This window comes from Zootoca vivipara, chromosome 8 (genome assembly GCF_965207765.1).
Source record: "Zootoca vivipara chromosome 8, rZooViv2.hap1.1, whole genome shotgun sequence".
NCBI lineage: Eukaryota > Metazoa > Chordata > Lepidosauria > Squamata > Lacertidae > Zootoca > Zootoca vivipara.
In genome coordinates this window covers 3,550,224-3,574,986 of record NC_142591.1, presented here as the reverse complement: position 1 = coordinate 3,574,986, position 24,763 = coordinate 3,550,224, and the positions used below count along the sequence as shown (strand labels likewise).

Genomic DNA, 24,763 nt, shown 5'->3' with positions numbered 1-24,763 from the left:
CAGCCAAGCCCCAATCCTCCTCCCAGGCCATCCAAACTGTGTGAGCCCTGGATGCGTTGCTGAGAAGCTGCTTGGTGTTTACGTTTCAATATACCAAGGAAGAATCCTTGCAGGGCTCTACTCTCTGAATTCTGTCAATATGTTGTGCCACAAGAGCCAGAAAGCCTTTGGATAACAAACCTGGGTTCCACTTCTGGCTCTAGCACTCCACTTTCTAACAGACAGACGGGAAATAAGGAAATACTTCACACAGCTATTCCCGTGAGATTCTCCATGAACACTCTGCAACTAATTGTCTGAAAAGCCTTGTGCCCCTGTGTTGTAGAGCAGGCACGTCCAACAAGTAGATTGTGATCTACTGGTAGATCACTGGACGTCTGTGGTAGATCACTGGTATATCACTGGCTTCCCCCAAAGAAGCTCAACAACTTTGGCTCCCCTAAAAATGCTCAACATTTTAGCCCTTCACCCTCCCAAAACAGGGCTTTCTTCCCGCTCAACAACTCTGACCTGAACCCCTAAAAAACAGGGCTTTCCTCCTCCCTAAACAACTTTGACCTGAACACCCCAAAAGGGGGTAGATCACTGCCAGTTTTTAACTCTGTGAGTAGATCACAGTCTCTTCGGAGTTGGCCACGCCTGTTGTAGAGGTCATTCCAGAACTGGAGGCAGCCCAGCCATGCCAGGTGTCAGAGAGGGTCCCACTGGAAAACGAAAAGCAACACCCATCAGCTTTCCAGTCCAGTCCAGAGAGAAATGGCCCCATTATTAGGGGATGGCCTGAGGGGCCCACACCCAGCAGTGGCTGCAGGGGTCAAGCGCTGAAGTAGAACTGCACCACCACTCAGCTATGTGGCCACTGGGGAGACCAAGGCTACTGAATGTCAAAGGCTACTCTGCCTCTCGTTTCAACTTTTAGCGGTGATGTGTTTGTACAGGAAACAAATGGGCTGCTATTTCCTCTCTCTCTCTGCCCAAATTCAGTTCCCCTGGAAATGGAAACACATTTCCACAGAGTTCCCACACCGTGGCATATGGAGTAGCCAACTAGCAGTAGTAGCTGAGCTGACAGGCTGCCCTGTTTGGGGAAGCCCTGCCCCTGCCTGGGACTCCACTAATAGTGTCGAGCTCCCTCCCTGTCTTGCCCTAGACAGCCTGTTCCATCAGCTTTCTCCTCCTTTACCCAAAGCTCCCAATCATCCTTCACCAGGTGCCAACTGAAACATTTTTGGTCCGCAACATTAAATAAGCAGCGAAGATGTCATCTCCAAGGGTGGACCCTGTGTCAGTTCTTGCATAAATGTGTCCAAGGAAGAGTTTAAACGTGAAGAGGGGACAAGGTACACAAGAGAGTTCAGGGCTGCAGATTCGTCACCTTGATAATAATAATAATAATAATAATAATAATAATAATAATAATAACAACAATAACAATAATAATAATAATAATAATAATAATAATTTATTATTTATACCCCGCCCATCTGGCTGGGTTTCCCCAGCCACTCTGGGCGGCTTCCAACAGAAAAATGAAATAAAACAATTAAACATTAAAAGCCTCCCTAAACAGGGCTGCCTTCAGATGTCTTCTAAAAATCTGGTAGCTGTTTTCCTTTTTGACATCTGATGGGAGGGCGTTCCACAGGGCAGGCGCCACCACCGAGAAGGCCCTCTGCCTAGTTCCCTGCAACTTGGCTTCTCGCAATGAGGGATCCGCCAGAAGGCCCTCGGCGCTGGATCTCAGTGTCCGGGCAGAACGATGGGGATGGAGACACTCCTTCAGGTATACTGGACCGAGGCCATTTAGGGCTTTAAAGAATGGCAACAATGGATAGGGAATGAGCCCAGAACAGGGTGTCTGCAGTGTCCTGTGGGGAACTGACTTGACTGAAATCATCCCTTTTCTCTCTTATGCCGCCTCTCCTGCTGCCTCGCCCGTATTTAAACATATGCATGTTCGTGTGGTCATCTGCAAAGAAGAAGCCTACACATGAATAGCTGCTTGTGGACAGGATTTTTCTTTGCAGACCACCATGCTAACATCTAGGGGCAGGGTTGGTTAGCGCTTGTGTGTTATCCCCTTCACATGTGACTGGGAGTGGCCGCCAGAACCATATAACACCAGTCCTAAAAGGATCTTCATCGACAACCAGTGCGTTTCTGAGCACAGTTCAAAATGTTGGTGCTGACCTTTAAAGCCCTAAAAGGCCTCGGTCCTGTATACCTGAAGAACCATCTCCACCCCCATTGCTCCAGCCTAGACACTATGGTCTTCCTCTGGTGGTTCCCTCACTGCAAAAAGCAAGATTACAAGGAACCAGGCAAAGGGCCTTCTCGGTAGTTACACCCCCTGTGGAACAACCTCCCATCAGATGTCAAGGAAATAAACAACTAACTATAACTTTTAAAGGTAAAGGTATCCCTACCCCTGACCATTAGGTCCAGTCACGGACGACTCTGGGGTCGCGCTCTATGGGCCGAGGGAGCCAGTGTTTGTCCGGAGGGAGCTGGTGTTTGTCCGCAGACAGCTTCCAGGTCATGTGGCCAGCATGACTAAGCCACTTCTGGCGAAACCAGAGCAGCGCACGGAAACACCAAACATCAAAGACATCAAAAAGACACCCAAAGGCAGCCCTGTATTGGGAAGTTTTTTAATGTTTGATGTTTTAGTGTGTTCTGGTGTATGCTGTGAGCCGCCCAGAGTGGTAAAATTAGTAATAGTAATATTGATGATGATGTAAAGAGTATTGCATACCATGTGGGGCTCATCAGAGGCCCCAACACTGCATATTAAAGACAAAACTTCTGCTATACGATCACGGATCTCTCTCAGAATAAATTTTTCCAAGCTGTTGGATCTTTCTGCATCCACCAACCTCTGGTTCTGCCCACTAGATGTGTGAATCCACACAAGCCAAGGGGTTTTGATCACACAGAATAATCAGTGGTGTAAACTTGTGAAGTGAAAGCTCCCCAGTTCTGTCCTCCAGTAGGCCACACGCCTGAAATTAGTCCAGTGCCTTATTTAAGGTTAATCATTCATCTGAGTCTTTGATCATAGTAATAATCTACCTTAGGATTTCAGCATGAATAGAAAAGCAGCAGAAAGGCGGATGGTCTGTTCTTCTACGGACCACAGCAGATCGCCACAGGCTAAATTATAATCCACGTGAAAGTCATCAACAAATCCATGGATCTGTCCCTGGAAATTGGAACACAGAAGAAAATGATGATTATGGCAGCAATCGTGGAAGGGGGAGGAAATGCTTGTATGAAGCATTTGCTACTTATCTGCAGTGTGCAAAGGGCCAATCCCCAGTTTTTATTATTCACAGGGGCCTCACTCTCAAGGGTTGCCAACTTTTGAAGCACGCAAGTCCTGTAGTTGTCTGTTTCACAGCAGCTTGGTATCCAGACGTTAGTAGGTGATAATGTTTACTGCCATGCTATGAAAAGCTTTACCTGACGATTTCTGCAAATCAAACCTTTGTTTAAATACCCAGGAGCAAACCAGGCCATCTTTCTTTCCAGCCAGTTGGCAACACTCCCATAAAACCATTCCTCACCATGGTATTTCAGGGGTGGGGGGTGGGGGTAAGATTGTGTATTCTTTTTTCCAAATCAGTACCATAATCTCAAACTCAAGAGAAGGAGCATCACTCAACATCTCATGTTAAGGCAGCTACTGTGCCCCCCAAATAAGGAAGAGAGATCCCACAGTAAAGCAGGCAAAATTTTGATTTGTCCCACAAATAGTGCTGCAAAAACTGAATCAAAGACACTGGAACTTGAATGAAGGACAAAATATGCGGTAGGTTAAACAAAGCTTACTGGTTACCTTTCCATCCAAGAGTGTTTTGCCTCAAAGGAAGCTGGAGACAGCGGGAAAGAGCCGAATGATGGCTGTGGTGGATGGGATGGGGTGCAAAAGAGGCCATATGGAGAGTTGAGTGCATAAAGGAAGGGTGGACAGAGAGAAGCAGAGGGAAGGAGTCCGATGAGAGTTACCAGTAAGCTGAAGGTCAGTCTACTGTTTATCATAGAATGACTGCTCAAAACATGGCCTGTTTCCTGACTCATCACATGAAGTGTCTCACACCAAATGACATTAAACTGGTATGTACAGCAGCCCTGTGTCCCTCAGTAGACCCTACCTGGACTGCTAGGATGTCACAGTTGGGAGAAAAAACTTACAGAGGGCCTAGATGCAGAAAGTTTATTTATACAAATGTCTGCAGCTTCCCCCATTTTGCTTCCCTCACAACAATTGTAGGTTTCATCTTAAATTACTAAAGAGGTTGTTGCAAATAGCACTGACTCCAGAAGCTGAATGATTTTAAAAATATACTAAGAAAGAAAAGAAGTAAAGCAATAGTTCCTCCCCCCTGCTTTAAGAATACACTGAGAGAGCAGAACTGCAGCAATCTTACAGTGCAGATTCTATGCATGTTTACTCAGGAGCAAGTCCACATGGCACTTATTCCCAGGACTGCACTCTTCAGGTTATTTGTAAATGCTTTTGCACACAAATTTGGCAACTGGGGTCTAGTTGACTATAGTTGCAAGTGGGCTGCAGTTTGGTAGAAAGCGCAGCTGATAAAACATGTTGGGGATGAGAGTCATTCATTCCCAGAAACAAGGGTTTCCAAAAGCTGCTCGAAGCTGGTTTGTTTATAACAGGTGCAAGGTCACTCTAAAGAATGTTCCTTCACATGCACTGTTTCAGTGCTGGATGTAGAGAGATGTTTAGTCTGAACGCTGCTCTTGTGGTGTGAAGATGTCGGGATCTGATAGACGATTGTATCCTGTTGTAACTGTTATGCTTAAAGAACAACAGTAAAGAATTCTGTCTGTATACCTGGAACTCCTACACACTTGGAAGCTGAGTGATACTCTGAAGGGGCCTGGTAAGGTAAAGGGACCCCTGACCATTAGGTCCAGTCGTGACCGACTCTGGGGTTGCGGCGCTCATCTCACGTTATTGGCCGAGGGAGCCGACGTACAGCTTCCAGGTCATGTGGCCAGCATGACAAAGCCGCTTCTGGCGAACCAGAGCAGCACACGGAAACACGGTTTACCTTCCCGCTGTAGCGGTACCTCTTTATCTACTTGCACTTTGACATGCTTTCAAACTGCTAGGTTGGCAGGAGCTGGGACTGAGCAATGGGAGCTCACCCCGTCGCGGGGATTCGAACCGCTGACCTTCTGATCGGCAAGCCCTAGGCTCTGTAGTTTAACCCACAGCACCACCCGCATCCCTGGTACTTGGACCCAAAGATAAGGAGTTATGGTTGCTTAAGAAAACTCCAACAAGCCTTGGAACCCTGTAAAAGTCCCAGCAATTTATGGTTATCCCCATAACTCCAACAAAACACAAGCTTCTCTGTATGTCACCCACTCCTTCGAGTGGAGTTGATATGCTGAGTGATGCCATATTTCTACACCTACATATTCCAAAACACTGTTGCGTCACAGCTCGTGTTAGTGGGACTCAAGTAAGTCTCAGAGCATAAAAATGAGTCAGTTTCCGCAGTTCCCGCTGCCAGATAGACTGCTTCTGCTACTGTACCATGGGTCAGCCCAGAAGCTGTTGTGCAAAAAAGTTATAGACAGCCACACACCTCACTCACACCGTTCCCTCCACTGCTAGCTGTATTCAGTGAATGACTGCTGCGTTTGTCTGGACTCCGAGGTTTGAGGCCAAACTAACATATTTCACCATACCACCACATAATAGTCGCATCCCCCCTTTTTTGGATTCTAAAATCAGTCCCCAGAGCGTTCACCACGATACCAGAAGGAGCTGACGGAGCTGCTACAGTCTACCCGACCGATAATCCACAAACTAAGATGGATTCATTGTACATGGCAGATTGTAACAGCTCCAAAGAAACCATCACTATCTGCTGCATTTATTCACTTGCTTTCTCTTTAAGGAGCCCAAAACATGGGATTTCAAAGATAAGGTGCACAAGTTGTTCTGATTTGCTGCACACATAAACCCTGCCAGGAACAGGGGGGGAAACAACACAGCAATCTCCAGTCAAAAATAAGCCCTACTACATTTTCAGTGTTCTGCTCCAAGGATTGAAGTTACTATGGATGGCCAGCGATGGTGGAAGCACCTCTGCTAACTGCAAGAACTTACAGATCCATTTCTGCTGTGATATTATTACCACACAAAACGCATGGGAAGATAAAAAATAATAATCTACTGATTTAGCCAAGTATTTGCACAACTATGGCACAGGCTTCAGTTTGTTCCATCTGGAAAAAAAGAAGCATGTTTATTTACTTACCGGTAAATCAAAAGAATTTGAAACTGGTCAGTTTCCATGCAGCACCTTCAAAGTTAGTTTCATCCTAGGTCTAAACTCCATTGAGGGTTGTCATCCACCAAAATTAGGTTAAAGGGTATATTTTGAACACATACCATGCTTTTAAATGTTTATCTTGTTTGTAAAGCTGTCAGGCTCAGGGCGTGCAGCTGCTACAGGTAAAGGACCTTATAAATATGTAACATTTATTCTGTATTTAACGAAACATTTATACTGCTTGATTTTAAGAAAACCTCTATGTGGTTTACAGAACTCTTAAAAAATTATTGATAAAACCTGTTAGAAATAGGTATTTTTAAATATTCAAAAGTTGATTAAAATCAACAGCAGCTAAAATGAAACAGAAGACATGTCACTTCTACATGTGTGGATGGACTTGTTGAAACAAAAATGTTTTAAGCAGCTTTTGAAAAGGGCATAGTGAAGGCTCCTGCCCAATGTCCCTAGATAGCGAGTTCCAAAGTGTAGGAGCTGAAAGAGTGATTTCTTACAAGTGCAGAATCAGTATTATGTGGTACCTGCAAAAGTGCCAGTTCCACTTGGTCCCTTAGGTTAGCCAGAACTACTCTAGCACAGTGCTGCCATTCTCATGTCACAGAGCTGCCCCTGCCCCAGGTTCATGTGAGGTGTTTGCAAGAGAGGCACTCGTAGAGCACGCCTAAGTCAACTCAGAAGTAATCCCCATTGTGTTCCATGAGGCTTAAAGGTAAAGGGACCCCTGACCATTAGGTCCAGTCGTGACCGACTCTGGGGTTGCGCGCTCATCTCGCATTATTGGCCGAGGGAGCCGGCGTATAGCTTCCAGGTCATGTGGCCAGCATGACAAAGCTGTTTCTGGCAAACCAGAGCAGCACATGGAAACACCGTTTACCTTCCCGCTGTAGCGGTTCCTATTTATCTACTTGCATTTTGACGTGCTTTCGAACTGCTAGGTGGGCAGGAGCTGGGACCAAGCAACGGGAGCTCACCCCGTCACAGGGATTCAAACCGCCAACCTTCTGATCAGCAAGCCATAGGCTCTGTGGTTTAACCACAGCGCCACCTGGGTCCCTTCCATGAGGCTTACTCCCAGGTAAATGCGTATAGGATGGCAGTTTTGATTGAAGCAAGTTTGAAAGAAGATTCTTCAGGCTACGGAGCATAAAAACCAGGAAGTACTCTTGGAGATTTTCAGAGGCGCTGATGCGGCTACTCTAGAGTAACGACTCCTCGCAGCATAGTCCTTTTAGACTTTTATTAAGTGCTGATTATTTACAGTGCTCAGAGCGATCTATATACATGCTTTCGGTCAGGTGTCAGTACCTCCGAATGGAGGTTAGCGTGTTTTCTTCCAGCAAAGAAGCTTTGGGAGACCCAGCCTCTTCCCCCGACGTTTTCTGCGCAATTCCGGAGTCGGGGGAATTGGCCTTCCCCCCGGGCTCCCCCCTTCCTGTCCCACCTGGGTCAGTGGCTCCGCAACCTTGCCTGAGCCTCGGGCACCACTTCCTGATTCTCCGCTGGAGGCAGAGCTCTCCCTGCTCTCCCCAGCGCTTGGGGATGGGCTGGAACTTAAGATGGGAGGGACCTCCCGGTATCCCCTGTCCCTCACAGAGATGATAAGATTTGTTGAAAGAACATATTCCCACAACAGTTCCCTACCCCAATGTACATAATTGGGATTTTGTCCTCCAGCTGTAAAGAAGAAAGAACAGCTACTAGCTGAATTAGAATGCCCACGTTCCAAGGTGAATATCTCCCAGGAAGGGACCTATTCCATTGCCCCGTGAAACAGGATAGCCACCACCAGAATAGAATGGGGCGTCCTATGCAGGATGCTCACAGGATTTTCTGGCCCTGTACACTGTATGCGGATTGGTCCCTCCAACCCACTCAAAACAAGAGGGCATAGATTTGCATTAAATTTGCATATGCATTGCGTCATATGTAGATCCATGTCATCTTTGGCGCAAAGTATCCAAAAATAAATCAGTGGCCACACATGTCCAAATGTATCTAACACGACAGAAGGTGAACTTGCGAAGCTTCCGTACTCCTAACAAAGGCATGCAAACTCTACAAGCTTAAATGACCACGTTTAACAATACACTTCCCTGTATTGTAACCCTAACAGAGAGGCCACAGCTCAGTGGTTGAACCCATGCCCTGGATGCGGATGGTCCCTGGTTCAACTCAGTATCTCATGTTGAAGGCTATACACAGCAGACTCAAGCCAAAACAAAATACTTATAGGCTAAAAAGAAGATCTCCGCAAGTCTTAACCAAACGTTCACCACAGGCAAACAAGCAGCAACAGTGACTGCCACGGCCGGCTCACCTGCTAGCTCTCTTGAGAGAACTGTGGCCATGAAGATGGAAGCGAAGAAGAGAAGCGCCTGCCTGCTTCACTCTGGGCCGGTGAGCAGATAGTAGCAGCAAAGAAGGGAGCCCACAGAGCAGGGGAGCTATCAAGGAGGGCCCTCAACTTGGCATCAGCTCTGGAGAAGCAGGGAGAGCATGTTGTGCCGCAAGCTCTTGCTCTTTGCGCTATCCTGAATGTACAGTGGCTTGTCCGATTTGGGGATGGCAAGCAGAGCGCAACAGGAACTGAACACTGTTGGTAGACCAGCATGCTGGTGATGAGCTGCCAGTCAGCATTATGTCTCTTTGGGAAGAGTGTGGGTGCTAAAACGAGTGCCAATAGACTTCATGAATGTGCAGGAAAAACAGCTGCCTCTTACTCCACAAGCCATTTACTGGCCCTACCCCCCGTCAATTGTATCAACTTCCCCTTCCCCTCAAGATCCTGTGGGATATGATCTGATTGCACCAAAAGCGAATCGCAGGTAGGGGAGGCATCCTGGACTGTGCCTGAGGGGAAGGGGGAAATAACTGAAACTCTGATCTACCAAACAGAAAGACAACATCTTCTGTGATCTGTTCAGTTGCAATGGGAACAACCTTCAGAGTGGAAAGCCACCTAATGAGGCATCTCAGGGAGCATAGCTGCCAAGTCTCCCGTATTCCCCGGGAAACCCCCGTTTTTCCAGCTCTTCCCAGCCGAAAAAATGATTTTTTTTGTTTTTTCCCAGTTTATTCTGGCGCGGCGGCCATTTTGGAACTGGGTGGAGCATGCTCAGAAGCGACTTTTGATGCTGCTTTGCCCAGTTCCAAAATGGCTGCAGCGCGACCTCTGGTGCGGCAGCCATTTTGGAATAGGGCAGAGCAGCATCAAAAGTAACTTCTGAGCATGCTCCGCCCAGTTCCAAAATGGTGGCAGCGCTACTTCCGGTCTGCTACTTCCGGTGCAGTCCCTTATTTCCCAGGCCGGAACTTGGCAGCTATGTCACGGAGTCATGGTAAACACACTTTGGCCCGGTTCACATGTAACGCGAAGCCAAACCATGGCTTCCCATTAACTCATAGCTGCCAAGTTATCCCTTTTTTTAAGGGAAATTCCCTTATGCTGAATAGGCTTCCTCGTGAGAAAAGGGAAAACTTGGCAGCTATGCATTAACTGCTGCAGCCACAGCACCCTCTCGCAGCCCTGCTGCTGAGCCAGGGTGCAGTGAATTACAAACCCAGGCTTGTGATTTGCCTCAGACCAGACAAACCATGAGCCTAGGTTCCCACAACACACCATGCCAAACCATTACTTACTCCCAAGGAGTGCAGTGGCCACGGTCTTCACCCTTAGGAGCCACACATTTGCACTTAGCCATGATTTGGCTCAGCATTACATATGAATACACCTGCAACGTTCGGAAGCGGAAACAACTGACGAGGCAAATTGCTTGTTGGATGGGGGGAGCTTCCCCACCCTTCCTTTTCAGTGCCAGGAGACAGCAGTGGATGTGGGGGTGTCACAGCTAACACTGCAAAAGCGTGCTGTTGTTGAGTCACCCCAGCTGATTGCAGCGTTTGCCCTCCACAGCTATCTATTCAGCAACACGCTGGCTGAGATACTCCCATCTGCAGCCCCGTCTCCCATTGCCAAGAGATGCAAGCAAGAAGGACTTTCTCTTACCACCCCTCACCAGTCACGGTTTTCACCTTCTCCTCCTGCCTGCTCTTTTTGCCATTCCTAGGCTATGAAGGTATTGCCCTGCATTTTCAGGCCCTTTCACTAAACATGCTCCGCTCGGACTTTCTGAATCCTTACTCACCCTTCCCCGTTATCGTTCACAGCAACACTCCACTTAGATTTTCCTCCAACAGCCTGACTTTTCCGACCAAAACACCCACCCACCCAATATCTAGCCTGTGACTCATTTAAGTCTCCAGGCCCTTGATTTGGCTCTCATCCGAATCAAAGGACACTGCAGACAGCCCTCTGTTGTGCTCTCCTCTTGTGAAATGCTAAGATGTGACAATGGACATTCCCAAGTGATGTTTCATGACATGATCAGGGAAGTGGATAAGACAGTGTTTGTTGGAGCAAACACGTCACAACTGGTAGGAGGATGGAGGTGTGTTCAATAAAGCACATGTGATGGATGCAGAGGTGTCTGTTTCCCCACACCATACATGGTGTGCCCCCACCACCAGCCAGGACTTCCTATTACATGCTGTAAGGCAGTGTTTCTCAACCAGTGTGCCTCCAGGTGTTTTGGGACTACAACTCCCATCATTCCTGACCACTGGTCTTGCTAGCTAGGGATGATGGGAGTTGTAGTCCCAAAACATCTGGAGGCACACTGGTTGAGAAACACTGCTGTAAGGGGAAGGGCTTATAGAGAACCCCCCCCCTTTCATCCGAAGCAGCCCATCTCCAAGCAGTCATGAAAGCGAAGGGACGGATGAGGAAAGTCAGGAGATGGAAAGGGAGTGCCAGACCTCTGGCAATATCCAAGAGCCCCTGCTCCACAGGCAGGAAGAGAGGGAGAGGGAAAGAGAGGAGAGGACACAGGCAGAACGCAGACCCTTCCCCCCAACTCCAGAATTGAGGAGGAGGAGAAAGGGGAGGAGATTCACTGTCCCGAAGCTTTTATGTTGGTCCAAATCGCAGAAGGGGGCAGTGCCGGATTCTGATTCGGAATGAGGAGACATGAAACCGACCGCTCACTACACTGTAAATAATGTGCACTAATAAATACCTTTGAAAGACAAGCATGTGGAAGGTCTTTACTCAGGAGCCAAGCCATTTCATGGTCCACATGGAAGAGACATCTATTTAGGAAAGCTGCCCTTGTCTGAAGCAGCCCCCAAATAGTGACACTTTCTTTATTCTGACTTTGCCTTTCCCAGCCGCTTATTCTGCATTTATGCTTTTCAATAACAAATGCAGCCAGGACAAAGTTCCAACGGATAATGCTGATGCCTCGCCCTCCCCTTGTCCTGCTGATACAGAGTGTTTTGCCAGCTCTCCTAATGCACTGCAGAGACTCTCAGCTCAGCTGAATAAAGAGATGAGATTCAGCTCCAGCAGGAGGTGGGAAGAGGAGGGAGAGAAGGCCTTACCTCATGAATATTCAACTGAAGCTCCAGGCCCCCAGCTAATCCTTAAAAAATTTCACTCCAGAGGGATCACAAGAGTTCAAAATAGAAAAGGCCGTATATTACGGATTAGTAGACAGAACCCATCCCTTCTGCTCGGACAGACAAGAGCCTCAAGGTGTGGCTTGCTTCTTTATTCCGTTACTCAATGCTACCATTTGATATCCCTCTCTTCTTCAACATTCTCTATGGATTCAAGTACCCTATTATTGCATATTTTAATTGTGGGTTATTATCTTTTAAAAGTTTTAAACAATGCTATTAATTGTGCACCCTAATTATATTTTAATGCTTGTGTGACATTGGTTTTGAAACTTGTAAACTGCTTAGAAGGCTATTTTGGCATTAAGCAGTATAAATAATAATTATTGTCTATTATTTCTTTTATTATTATTATTATTATTATTATTATTATTATTATTATTATTGGCTTTCTTGGTTTACAAAGATATGTGCAATGTCTCTCATAACATTTTTACAAATCAGTTTCATTTGCTGAGACATTATTTCTGAGACTGTTGGTTCTCCCACTGAGTGTCATGTAAGTTTGGACTTATTACAAAAAAACCTGTGTGAGCAGCTTGTGAACCCTTTAAAAGATACTATGAATGAGGCCTTGAAAATGGGGGAAGTCCCAGAAACATGGAAAGAGGCCTATATAACTTTGATACTAAAACAGGATTCAGATGTGGCATTGGTAAAAAAATATTATAGGCTGATTTCATTATTAAACAATGATTACAAATTGTTTGCATTTGATTTGGCAAACAGATTGAAAAAAATTCTAAAAGACTTTATTCATCATGATCAATCTGGATTCCTTCCAGGCAGACAAATTAAAGATAAAAATAGAAATGTACTGAATATTATAGAATACCTGGAAGTGAGAAATGAGAAAAAAGCAGCATTAATGTTTATAGATGCAGAAAAAGCATTTGATAGTGTTTCTTGGAGCTTCATGAGGAAGGTGATGGAGGAGATGGGGTTTGGAGTAAATTTTAATAGGGGAATGCAAGCTGTTTATTCAGAACAAAATGCAAAAATAATTGTAAATCGGGTGATAATGGATAAATGCAATATCCAAAAAGGAACAAGACAAGGATATCCATTGTCACCGCTGTTGTTCGCCCTGGTACTGGAAGTTCTGACAAGAAGGATAAGAGGAGACAGAGAAGTAGTAGGAATAAAAGTTAAGAGCATAAATTGAAAGCATTCACGGACGATTTGGTAATAACTGTGGAAGATCCAATGAATTCTCTTCTAAAAGTAATGAATATAATACAAGAGTTTGGTCAAGTGGCAGGATTTAAATTAAATAAAAGCAAAATTAATTGCTATTAAACCTTAAAGAATTGGAAAGGAAAGAAATAATAGAGATGGATAGAAGCATACAAAAAAGTAAAGTATCTACCGTGTTTCCCCTATTTTAAGACGTAGTCATTATATAAGCCATAGCAGGATTTTAAGCGTTTAGGAAATATAAGCCATACCCCGAAAATAAGCCATACCTCCAAGGAGCGAGACCGCTGAGTGCCCCAGCCAGCCAGCGGGACCCAGCACGTTGGCCGCGGCAAGAGTATAGAAATAAGATGTAAAGCAGAGAAAGAAGTCACAGTGAAGAGGGGTGTCCGGCAAGCGGCGTGGGCTGCCGCCAAGTAGGGCTGCCGAGGGGGAGGCAAGGGTGTGCGCGGATCCTCGGGGCCCCGCAGGCAGAGCTCAGCGCCGGACCTTGCGCTGGACTCCTGAGGGGGGGGAGGCGAGGGGGCGCGAGAGTCGACTGCTTTTCAGCAGATGCTGCCGCGCGAAGCAGCTTTCCGCGTCTCGGGAGGGAGTTGCGGGCGAAGAGGCGAACAATGTGAGGCTCGAGGTGGGCGAGACGGAGGGGCGGAGAACAAAAAGTCTGGGCAGCAGGCGGCTGCACGCACCGTGGCCTCGAGCGCAGGCTGGGGAAGAGAAGGCGAAGGAGGCGCGCTCAGTGCTGTGGGGGCTGGGGCATGGTGCAGTGCCCCGAGCCTCTGGGAGCCGGCAAGAGCAGGAGGCGGCTTGCCAGGTCGGCATCCAGCAGTACACGCGGAGCACCCCGAGCCTCTGAGAGCCAGCAGGACGAGGAGGAGGCTTGCCGGGTCATCGCCCAGCAGTGCGCGCGGAGCGCCGCGAGCCTCTGGGATTGTTGTTGCTGCTGCTGGCTGCCGGAGGCTCGGGGCGCTCCGCGCGCGCTGCTGGGCAACGACCCGGCAAGCCTCCTCCTCGTCCTGCTGGCTCTCAGAGGCTCGGGGTGCTCCGCGCGCCCGAGCCAGCAGCCTGGCCTCTCTTTTTTTGCCTGCCCGAGGCGGCCTGCCGCCCCGCCACCGGAACCGGCGGCTGCAGAGCGGAGTGCTCCGCAGCACCAGGCAGAGCACAGCGGCCTGGCCTCTTTTTTTTCTTTTTTGCCTGCCGCCCCGCCACCGGAACCGGCAGCTGCAAAGAGGAGCACTCCGCAGCGCCAAGCACTCGGAGCGCCCTGCAGCGCTGGGCGGAGCGCAGCGGCCTGGCCTCTTTGGTTTTGGGTTTTTTTGCCTGCCGCCCTGCCACCGGAACCGGCAGCTGCAGAGAGGAGCGCTCCGCAGCGCCGGACGAAGCACTGAGCCAGCGGCCTGCTGCCTTGGTGCCTGGAACCAGCTGCTGCTGCAGCGCCGCACAGAGCACCCAGCAGCACCCCAGCCAGCTGCCTGGCCCCTCCGAGGAGGCCTTAAGGTACAAGACATCCCCTGAAAATAAGACACCGTGTGTTTTTTTGAGTAAAAAAAAGAATAAGACGGTGTCTTAAAAAGGGGGAAACACGGTAGGAGTACAAAGGAGTATAAAGGGACCCCTGACCATTAGGTCCAGTCATGACCGACTCTGGGGTTGCGGCGCTCATCTCGCGTTACTGGCCGAGGGAGCCAGCGTACAGCTTCCGGGTCATGTAGCCAGCATGACAAAGCTGCTTCTGACGAACCAGAGCAGCACACGGAAACGCCGTTTACCTTCCGCTTGGAGTGGTACCTATTTATCTACACTCATACCTCGGTTTAAGTACGCTTCGGTTTGAGAACTTTCAGTTTAAGTACTCCGCGGACCCGTCTGGAACGGATTAATCCACTTTCCATTACTTTCAATGGGAAAGTTTGCTTCAGGTTAAGTACGGACTTCCAGAAACAATTACACTCATACCTCAGGTTAAGTACGCTTCAGGTTGAGTGTGGGGAAAATATAAAGACTTACTAGAACCCAAGACCCCCCTGGTGGTTATCATCTATTGAAGCATTGTCACTTAAAACTTGGGAGGGAGGGGAAATGGCCAACATATAGAGAATTACTGGTTGAACAAGAGGGGAAACTAAAACTGAAAAAATATGAAGAAATAAAAGAACATCTCCAAAGTTGGTTGCACCATAGATAGCTAAGGGATATTTTCAAAGAGGACAATAAGCAAGGCTTTTTATTTTCAGTTTCCAAATTCCACAAGTGATAGAAGAAAATTCAAAACTATTAAAAGGCATATAATATCCTTTTGGAATGGGAAACTAGAGATGAAGAAGTAAAATCGGTAATGATTAAATGGGCACAAGACATAGGTCACAATATAAAATTTGAAGATTGGATAAAACTGGAAAGTAAATTTGAAATTCACAGATTGTATATTATTGAGAGAGAATTATAAGAAAATGGTGTATAGGTGGTATATATCATCGGTTAAATTGGCAAAAATGTATAAAAATGAAAAGAAGAGTGTTAGAGATGTGAGGCAGAAGGTATGTTTTATCATATGTGGTGGGATTGCAAAAAGGTAAAAATGTCCTGGGAAATGATATAAAATGAATTGAAGAAAATGCTGAAAATAACATTTGCTAAACAACCAGAAGCTTTCTTGCTAGGTATTTTAGGCCAAGATCTACCAAAAGAGAAGAGGACCCTATTCATGTATGCTACTACTGCGGCGAGAATTTTCATAGCACAAAATTGGAAGACTGGAGAAATGCCAACTATTTGAACAATGGCAAGAAAAACTGATGAACTATGCAGAACTGGCAAAATTGAAGGCCAGACTTCGGGAAAAAGACAACAGTGACTTTGAAAGAGAATGGGAACCATTTACAGTATAGTATATTTGCAGAAACAAAGGAAGACTATTGACTTGATGGCAGGATTTAAATAAACACTCACACCTTTGTTAGCAAAAATATGTAGAAGATAAAGAAATAATATTGTGTATCTTTTAAGAAACAGCAGGGTATAATAAGGAAAAAACAAATCAGAAGTTGGGGAAAGCCCAGGAGGGGAGGGAAGAGGGAATGTATTATAAATGTTATGGATATGAGAAAATTGAATAAAAATTTAATTTAAAAAATTACGGCTTGTTGTACATTGAAAGAGAACTATATGAAAATGATGTATCATTGGTATTTGACTCCTATAAAGGTAAAGGTAAAGGGACCCCTGACCATTAGGTCCAGTCGTGACCGACTCTGGGGTTGCGCGCTCATCTCGCATTATTGGCCGAGGGAGCCGGCGTACAGCTTCCAGGTCATGTGGCCAGCATGACAAAGCCACTTCTGGCGAACCAGAGCAGCACACGGAAACACCGTTTACCTTCCCGCTGTAGCGGTTCCTATTTATCTACTTGCATTTTGACGTGCTTTCGAACTGCTAGGTTGGCAGGAGCTGGGACAGAGCAATGGGAGCTCACTCCGTTGTGGGGATTCAAACCACCGACTTTCTGATCAGCAAGCCCTAGGCTCAGTGGTTTAACCCACAGCGTCACCTGGGTCTCCTATAACATTAGCAAAAATGTATAAAAACACTTCCAACTTACATTGAAAGTATAAGAAAAAAGAAGACACATTCTACCACATGTGGTGGACAAAAGAATTCTGGGAAATTATATATAATGAACTGAAAAAATGTTTTAAGACAACCTTTGTCAAAAAGCCAGAGGCTTTCTTATTAGGAATAACAGGTGATGAAATACCAAAGGATTTGAAAAGACTGTTTATGCATGCGTCAACAGCCGCAATAATGCTTTTTCCCCAGAGATGGATGGAAGGAAAAGTCCCAACCAAAGAAGAATGGATAACCAAGATGATGGACTATGCCAAAATGGCAAAAATGACCATGAAGATCAGACACCATGAGGAGAAGAAAATTAGTAAAGAATGGGGGGAAATTATAGAGTACCTTAAAGATCGCTGTCGAAATTTAAAAACCTTAGCAGGATTGTTATAACATTTATAATGTAATAAAGTTAAAGATAAAAGTGGACATGAAATGAATTAATCATATTGGAGCAGGTGAAAAACCTTGTTCATATTTACTTTGCAAAAATGAGAGCTGAAACTAGGTGCATTTCATTTGCAGGTCCCACACAAGCACAGGGATGATCTGATGAGCCTTTCTGGGCAAACCAGTGTTAGCAGTATTTTCAAGCAGTTGTCAAAATAAATCCAGCTTGGATATCCCTGAATATTTGGGAGCAAGATTGACGAAACACATGCAGCATATCTAAAAGTGAGCTTAAATTGAAAAGAGCCTGTGGGATCAGACCAGTGGCCTGTCTAGTCCAGCATCCTGGGCTAAATGGGACGTACACATGGGAAACGCCAAGCACAAGGGCACTCTGCCCTACCCTCCTGCCACACAGTTTGCAACAGCATTACTGCCCCTGACTGTGGAAGCAGAGCATGGACGTCTTGGCTAGTACCCATTGATGTCCTTTATCCTTCATCAATTTGTCCAATCCTCTTTTAAAGCCATCCAATCTGGCCGAAGCCCACAGACATGCACAAAGTTGTGTGCTGGTTTGGGGATGACGTGTATGAGAACATTTAAATGGTGAGTGAAAGTCAATTTTGCAGATTTGACGTTCAGGTATGAATCTTCACATTTTACATTTATTCACTGTTAACTTATGTTAGCATCTTTTTTGTCTAAGTTTGAACCATTAAGATGATGTGTTTAAACCTTTCCAGTAGGATCTCTGCCAGTAGGCAGCTCCTCATTTTTGGTGGCAAAAATCATTCATGCTGGTTCAGTGTAAAGCAAAAAATCAGCATTTAAAACCCAAATAAAACCTTCTAGGAAACCTCAAGTGTTAAGGCACAGCGGAAATGCACACACTGTAGCTTATTTTGGAAGGAATAAACAAAGAGCCATGGGAAAAGCTGAGTTACAGAAATGAGAACTAACAAGCTAGAAGTTTGGCGTGCAAATTCTGGCCCCTTCTGGCCCCTCAGCCCAGGCCCCTCCTTCCACATCACCCGCCAGCTTGGGTGACTTAGAAAGGTGGGCGGCTGCTGTGTGATTCCTAGACCAAGTAATCAGATGGAGCGAAGCTGTTTTGCTAAGCTCCGTTATTGATGGGCTGGCAGATGGTAATCAGATTTCCGGACCAAGTGTCCCTTAGTTAGGCTAAAAAGAATTTGAGCGCTCGCCCTCCCTCCTGTTGAAAGTAGTGGCAAACATTCCATTGGCTTCAAGCAGAGCCTCACAGAGACCAGTAGGTCCATTCTGCTGATTTGTAACCCACCATACAACAACCAAGACTTAAAAAGTTGCCTACCACACTTTGGTTGACTGTTCTTTCTTAACTGAAGATCCCCTTATGCAAGCACTTTGTCCTCGTCTCCTCTCTGTAGTTGCTTACTTGTACAGTGCAGAGCTGAAACAAGGTAACAGATGAGAAATTTAATACATTTCAGATTTAAAATTCTTTAGAATTCTGAAATTATGGCTTTGAGGTATATCTTTCTTTCTTTTTTAAGGAGAGTGGTACCTTGGTTTAAGAACAGTTTAGTCTATGAACAACTTGGATTAAGAATGCTACAAACCCGGAAGTAGGTGTTTTGGCTTGTGAACTTTGCCTTGGAAGCAGAACATGTTCCGCTTCCTGTTGAGTGTGTTCCATTTGTAAATTGAGGCTCCCGCTGCTATGGGAAAGCACACCTTGGTTTAAGAACGCCTTGGTTTAAGAACGGACTTCCGAAGTGGATTAAGTTTGTAAAACAAGGTACCACTGTAATGTGTGTGGTTTTGTTTTGTTTTTTCACTGTACTGTAATGTGTTTTAAGATAATATTTTAAGTATCAACTTGCTAGCTTCTTGCTTCTTCCTAAAATATTCTAGTCCCACAGCATGCCCAACTGCTGATGTCGGGGTAGAAATCAAATTACGAGAATATGCATTTGAATTTCTGCAAGCAAATTAAAAGTCAGGAGATTTTGCTAGAATATTTCCCCCGAAAAACTCATTACCACTCTAATGTAAACATCATCCAAGGAACTATAATGGCTTCTTCCTGTCTACCACAGGGAAGGCAAGGGCATTTTCAAGTAAGTCCCCCTGTTTGCTCCAGCACTAACAGCACCACCTACTGCCAGTTTATAAGTATCACAAACATTATGCTACTATAGCTTAAAACGTCTTCTTCTTCTTTGGCGATCACTTGCACCCGAGTAAGATTGTCTTCCATAAACACGATTTTAACAATGGGTCCGTAAGTGACAGTGGAGGCCAATTCTGGATCCACACGTCCTTCTACAGTGGGGACATTGGTTTCCAGGCGGGAGTTGATCACGGTGTAGATTTGCCAAGCGTGCCTCCCTCTTAGCACGTTTCTCCCTTGCGTCCTGAGTTCAAGTGTCTTCAAAGCCTAAACAGCAGGCGGGTGGTGTGGCAAGAGCGCCTTTGTGGAGTCAGATATTTAAAGAAGTCTGCACCCCTGGGGCCAGGGAGCCAGGCACAGAAAACTCCTTCCAGGATGGCATCCAAATCAATGATAATTTGCCCCAAGTTGCATCACATCACCAAATGTATTCACGGAATGGATAACTATGCCCCTAAGCCTTTAAGGAACAACATTAAGGTGATCAGTTCGGGCAGGTAGGCTAGTGCAAAGCAGGCTGGTACTGCGGATAACATTATTATTGTTTACTCAACTGTTATTTCCTGCCCTTCTCCGTTAGATCCCAGGATCCCAGGATTAGCTTACCAACTAATTAAAATCCAATATTAAAAACAGTTCAAAACTGTAAGTCACAGGGTTCCTGAAAACACACATTCAGTTGTCGAAGATCAAGATGAGCGGCATAGGAAGGACACACTAAGAACAGTGGCAGATACACTTAGTGATTTGAAAATATTCTTGTGAATGAGAATATTCTTGAGAATAAGAATATTCTCTGCTAGAAAATTCTCCAGAAAATATTCTCTACAAACTGTAAATTCTAATGAAAGAACCAGTTTTACAACCCACATTTAAAAATCTAGTAAACAATGAGTCAAACTGTGATATTGCCAGTGGAAGTAATGAATTTTTTTGATCCAGTTACATTACTTGGCATTGTGTCATTCACCATTGGCAGTTCTGAAATGTGAGCTACAGAAAACTTTCTTTTTTTTAGTTTTAAAAATGTTATTCATTTAATCTGATGAAAAATTGAATTTGTATGTATTTCAACTACAGTGGTACCTCGGTTTACAAACACAATTGGTTCCGGAAGTCTGTACTTAACCTGAAGCGTACTTAACCTGAAGCGAACTTTCCCATTGAAAGTAATGGAAAGTGGATTAATCCGTTCCAGACAGGTCCACAGAGTACTTAAACTGAAAATACTCAAACCGAGGCATACTTAAACCAAGGTATGACTGTATATGTAATAGCATTTTTTCTATTTTGGTGTGACCTTATTCTTAGCAATTCTATATCCTTGACCATACAGTGTGATTTATTTAAAAATTTTTTACAGAAAGTAACTTTAATGCTTTATACCAGGCATCTTCTTCTTCTTCTTTGGCGATCACTCGTAGCCGAGTAAGATTGTCTTCCATAAACACGGTTTTAACAATGGGTCCATAAGTGACTGTGTGGAGGCCAATTCTGGATCCACACGTCCTTCCACAGTGGGGACATTGGATTTGCCAAGTGTGCCTTCCTCTTAGCACGTCTCTCCCTTGCGTCCTGAGATCGAGTTTCTTCAAAGCCCATGACACCTTAGGTGTCCAACTGGATCGCTCGCAGGCCAGTGTTTCCCATTTGTCAGTGTTTATACTAATTTTTTAAAGATTTGCCTTGAGACAGTCCTTTAAACCTTTTTTGTTGACCACCAGCATTACGCTTTCCATTTTTAAGTTCAGAATAGAGTAGTTGCTTTGGAAGACGATCATCAGGCATCCACATGTTGAAGAATCATTACTTCAACACTGGTGATCTTTGCTTCTTAAAGTACCATCTGCTTTCAGAATTCCCTGATAACATTGAGGAACACTGGACCAAGCTAAAAACTATTGGAAACCAAACCAAGAAAAACCAGGACTGGTTTGATGAGAATGACAGTGAGACTGAACACATGATTGACCAGAAAAGGAAGGTCTTTCAGATCTGGCAAAGAGATAGAAACTCTGCCACTAAGAAAAAAAACCTATGCCAACACTAAGGCTGAGGTTCAAGGAAGAACCAGAGAACTAAAAAACACCTCGTGGATAAAAAAAAGCTCAAGAGATCCAGTACTTAGCCGACACTCATGATGCACAGAGTTTCTTTAAAGCCACAAAGACCATCTATGGGCCAATAAATCATGGCATATACCCCTACGCTCAGCAAACGGTATCAAACTTCTAAAAGATAAAGAAGCTATTGCACTGTGCTGGAAAGAACATTACCAACATCTCCTTTATCACAACTCCCCCATAGCTGCTGAGGTCCTCTCACAAATTCCGCAAAAACAAGTTAGAGATGAGCTTGCAATATCTCCAAATCCGGGAGAGTTGTGTACAGCTGTTAACCAAATGAAAAACAACAAAGCCAGTGGACCTGATGGGATACCTGCCAAAATCTTCAAAGTGGGCAAAATTGAACTTGCACAACAACCTCACAAGCTCATCGAAAAAATCTGGGAAAGAGAAGAAATCCCAGCAGACTTTAGAAATGCCAAAATTATCAACCTCTTTTAGAAAAGGTGACAGAACTGATTGTGGAAACTATCGAGGCATCTCTCTATTAGCTGCGGCCGGCAAAATTCTTGCAAGGATCTTAGCAAACCGTCTGGTAACAATATCCGAGGTGACCCTTCCTGAATCCCAAAACAGTTTTCGGCCTTCTAGGGGGACAGTAGACATGATTTTCACTGCTTGGCAGCTTCAATAAAAGTGCAGCGAGCAAAACCAACCCCTGAATATGGCGTTTATTGACCTGACTAAGGCTTTCAACACTGTAAATCGTAATGCCCTGTGGACTGTCCTTCTGAAAGTTGGCTGCCCAGATAAATTTGTAAACATCATTTGGCTCCTCCATGATAATATGACAGCAACAATCGCAGATAACAATGGCTCTCAAAGTGAACCATTCACAGTGGGATCAGGTGTTAAACAGGGTTGTGTTATTGCCCCAACTCTATTCATTATTTTCATTGACATGATCCTACACTTTGTCAATCCTACACTTTGTCGACAGGAGACTCCCCACTGGAGTAGAAATCATATATTGAACAGATGGAAAGCTCTTCAATCTGAACAGGCTGAAAGCAAAAAGTAAGGTTACCGTAACTTCCGTCATAGAGCTTCAGTATGCTGATGACAACGTAGTATGGGCACGCTCAGAGGATGACCTCCATACCATCCTAAATATCTTTGCAGAAGCTTACGAAAAGCTTGGCCTATCACTCAACATCCAAAAAACCAAAGTGCTGCACCAACAAGTACAAAATAACCCCTCTGCAGCGCCACAAATCCAACTCAGTGGTGTAACGTTGGGATTTTATTACAGATTTTCTTGTATAGCAAAGGTACATATAGCATCTCCATTTTCAATTCATAGTCTTTTTCACAGTTCAGTTCCATTCGGTGTTGCAGACATCTTATGCGGTTGCGGGAAAGAGGCAGGGAGAGAGAGCAGGGGAGAGATACTGATCTTTCATTCTATTACATAGTGTCTGTGCAGGGTGGTTTCTGTGTCAGGGTCACATAAGTAGGTCCTTCCTTCCTTTGTTTGTTTGTTTGTTTGTTTGTATGCTGTTGGAGGGGATAGGTCATTGTCTTGTTGAGCTGTAGATGTGATAAAGGGGGTCCACGCTGGTGTGAAGGCATCCTCTTTTACTTGTACCTGTGCTCATTTAATTTTGTTGGTTAACTTTTCTAGCAGGGCAGTTTCCCATACAATTTGGTACCAGTCATGCCCACCAGGCAGAGAAAAAGGCAAAGCAATGCCAGGTTGAATATATGTATCTGGGGGTTGAAGACCAAAGGCAGACTTGGCTGGAATACCATCGTAGTGTAGTTAAAGACAAGGTTGCCAATTGATCAAAAAGAACCTTGCCTGGCCTGCTCTGTAACTCAATCAGGAGGTAGATCTTTTCACGGAGTGGATTTGAGTACTATCATTTGTCAATGTTTACAGGTGAAGCTTATGTTAAAAACAGTACAACCCTGGCAGGAGTTTGAACTCGGCTACAGTGGTACCTCTACTTACGAATGTTTCTACTTACGAATGTTTCTACTTACGAATGGAGTTCCGTCCGCCATCTTGGATGCAGTTTAGATAGGATTTTTTTCTACTTACGAATTTTTAGATAGGGTTGCTTCTACTTACGATTTTTTTCTCCCAATGCATTTTTTTCGACTTACAAATGTGCATTCAGAACACATTAAATTCGTAAGTAGAGGTACCACTGTACTAAGTTTGATTTTATACGTAATTCTATTGTGCTTTCTCCGATCTTACATTTCTTTCCTAACAAATAATGTTTCTGATTGGTAGCTAAAAAACTTATCCATGATGTTCAGTGACTCTAGCTTAAAGTTATCGGTAAAAAATAAAAAATAAAAGCTTTGTCCTTTGCCAGAATGCGATCTCACCTTAGACACATGCATCTTCCAGTGCTATGGGACTGCAACAGTTTTAAGTGCTGTTTGGGGCCTCATGGCAAAACTGTATCTGTTATCATCTAACAGTGATGGCAGCAGATGGTGAGGTTAAGGAGATTAGGAGTAGAAAGTCTAAAGTACATCACATCCAGCTCTCGGCCTGTCAGACCTCCATTTTGGGAGATAGAGCTAATGGTCATTGCACACTTCCAGGCATTCAAAGATAAACCATCCTGTTTTACTCAACCAGTTTCAACTCAGATGAATGGGTAACGGCCAGCTCCATATCCCAGACCAGAGGGTCAGGCACACAGGTTGTGGAAACACACGACTTCAGATGTGACCTCTATATTATGGGATGTGCTCCCTGACCATATGGTCCAGCAGCACATCACCTATCCAGCATATAGTAAAGCATCCTAGACAGAGATGCCCCGATTTTCTCTCTATAGTATTGGTCCTTGCTAACATTACAACAACAACAACAACATCAGAACTACATCAGGAACAGGAAACCAGCCAAGCAGACTGTTGTAGCCCCAGATGACAAAGGAGTAAACGAACTATTGAAAGAAAATAGGGAGATTGCAAAGAAACTGGATGAATTATTGGCATTATTCTTCACAGCAAAAGATAGTGGCGACATACTGACACAAGGACACTGGAAGAATTATATATACAGTAGAACAGGGGTGTCAAACTCAAATTCATCGGGGGCCGCATCAGCAGTTTGGTCACCCTCAAAGAGCCGGTTGTATCTGTAGGACTATGTGTCCACTCTTTATTATCATAAATTATTGTCACTGCATTCAATTATTACTGTTTTTTTGCAATAATGTAAGTAATAACTAGCTCTGAAAGCAGAAACATAGTCAGAATAATGGCAAGTAGATATTCAAATGTACAATTATTGTACAATTTATTGAAAAATGATTTTTGGTAACTGCACTGGGTGGTGGAGGCTCGCTAGGGTTTCATGCAGGACCTTTGCAGAGCTACTGGTACCTGGAGATGCTGGGGTCCTTCTGCATGCAGGACAGATGTTCTGCCAGTGAGCCACTACCCTTCACCAAAGGGAC

The 24,763-nt window shown here is 44.9% G+C and overlaps 1 protein-coding gene across 5 annotated transcripts in view; it reads right to left on the bottom strand.

The window, feature by feature from the left end:
• CXXC5 (CXXC finger protein 5) overlaps positions 1–24,763 on the bottom strand; it is a 75,969-nt gene that overhangs the window by 13,810 nt on the left and 37,396 nt on the right. For 3 of the 5 annotated variants that reach the window (XM_035103422.3, XM_060278141.2, XM_060278139.2), the window contains exons 2-3: positions 18,388–18,486; positions 3,073–3,202 (exon numbers count right to left, since the gene is read on the bottom strand). The gene's annotated coding sequence lies outside the window, so the exon portion shown is untranslated. The remainder of the gene's footprint in view (positions 1–3,072; positions 3,203–18,387; positions 18,487–24,763) is intronic. The other 2 variants (XM_088674993.1, XM_088674994.1) reach the window with 1 other exon arrangement.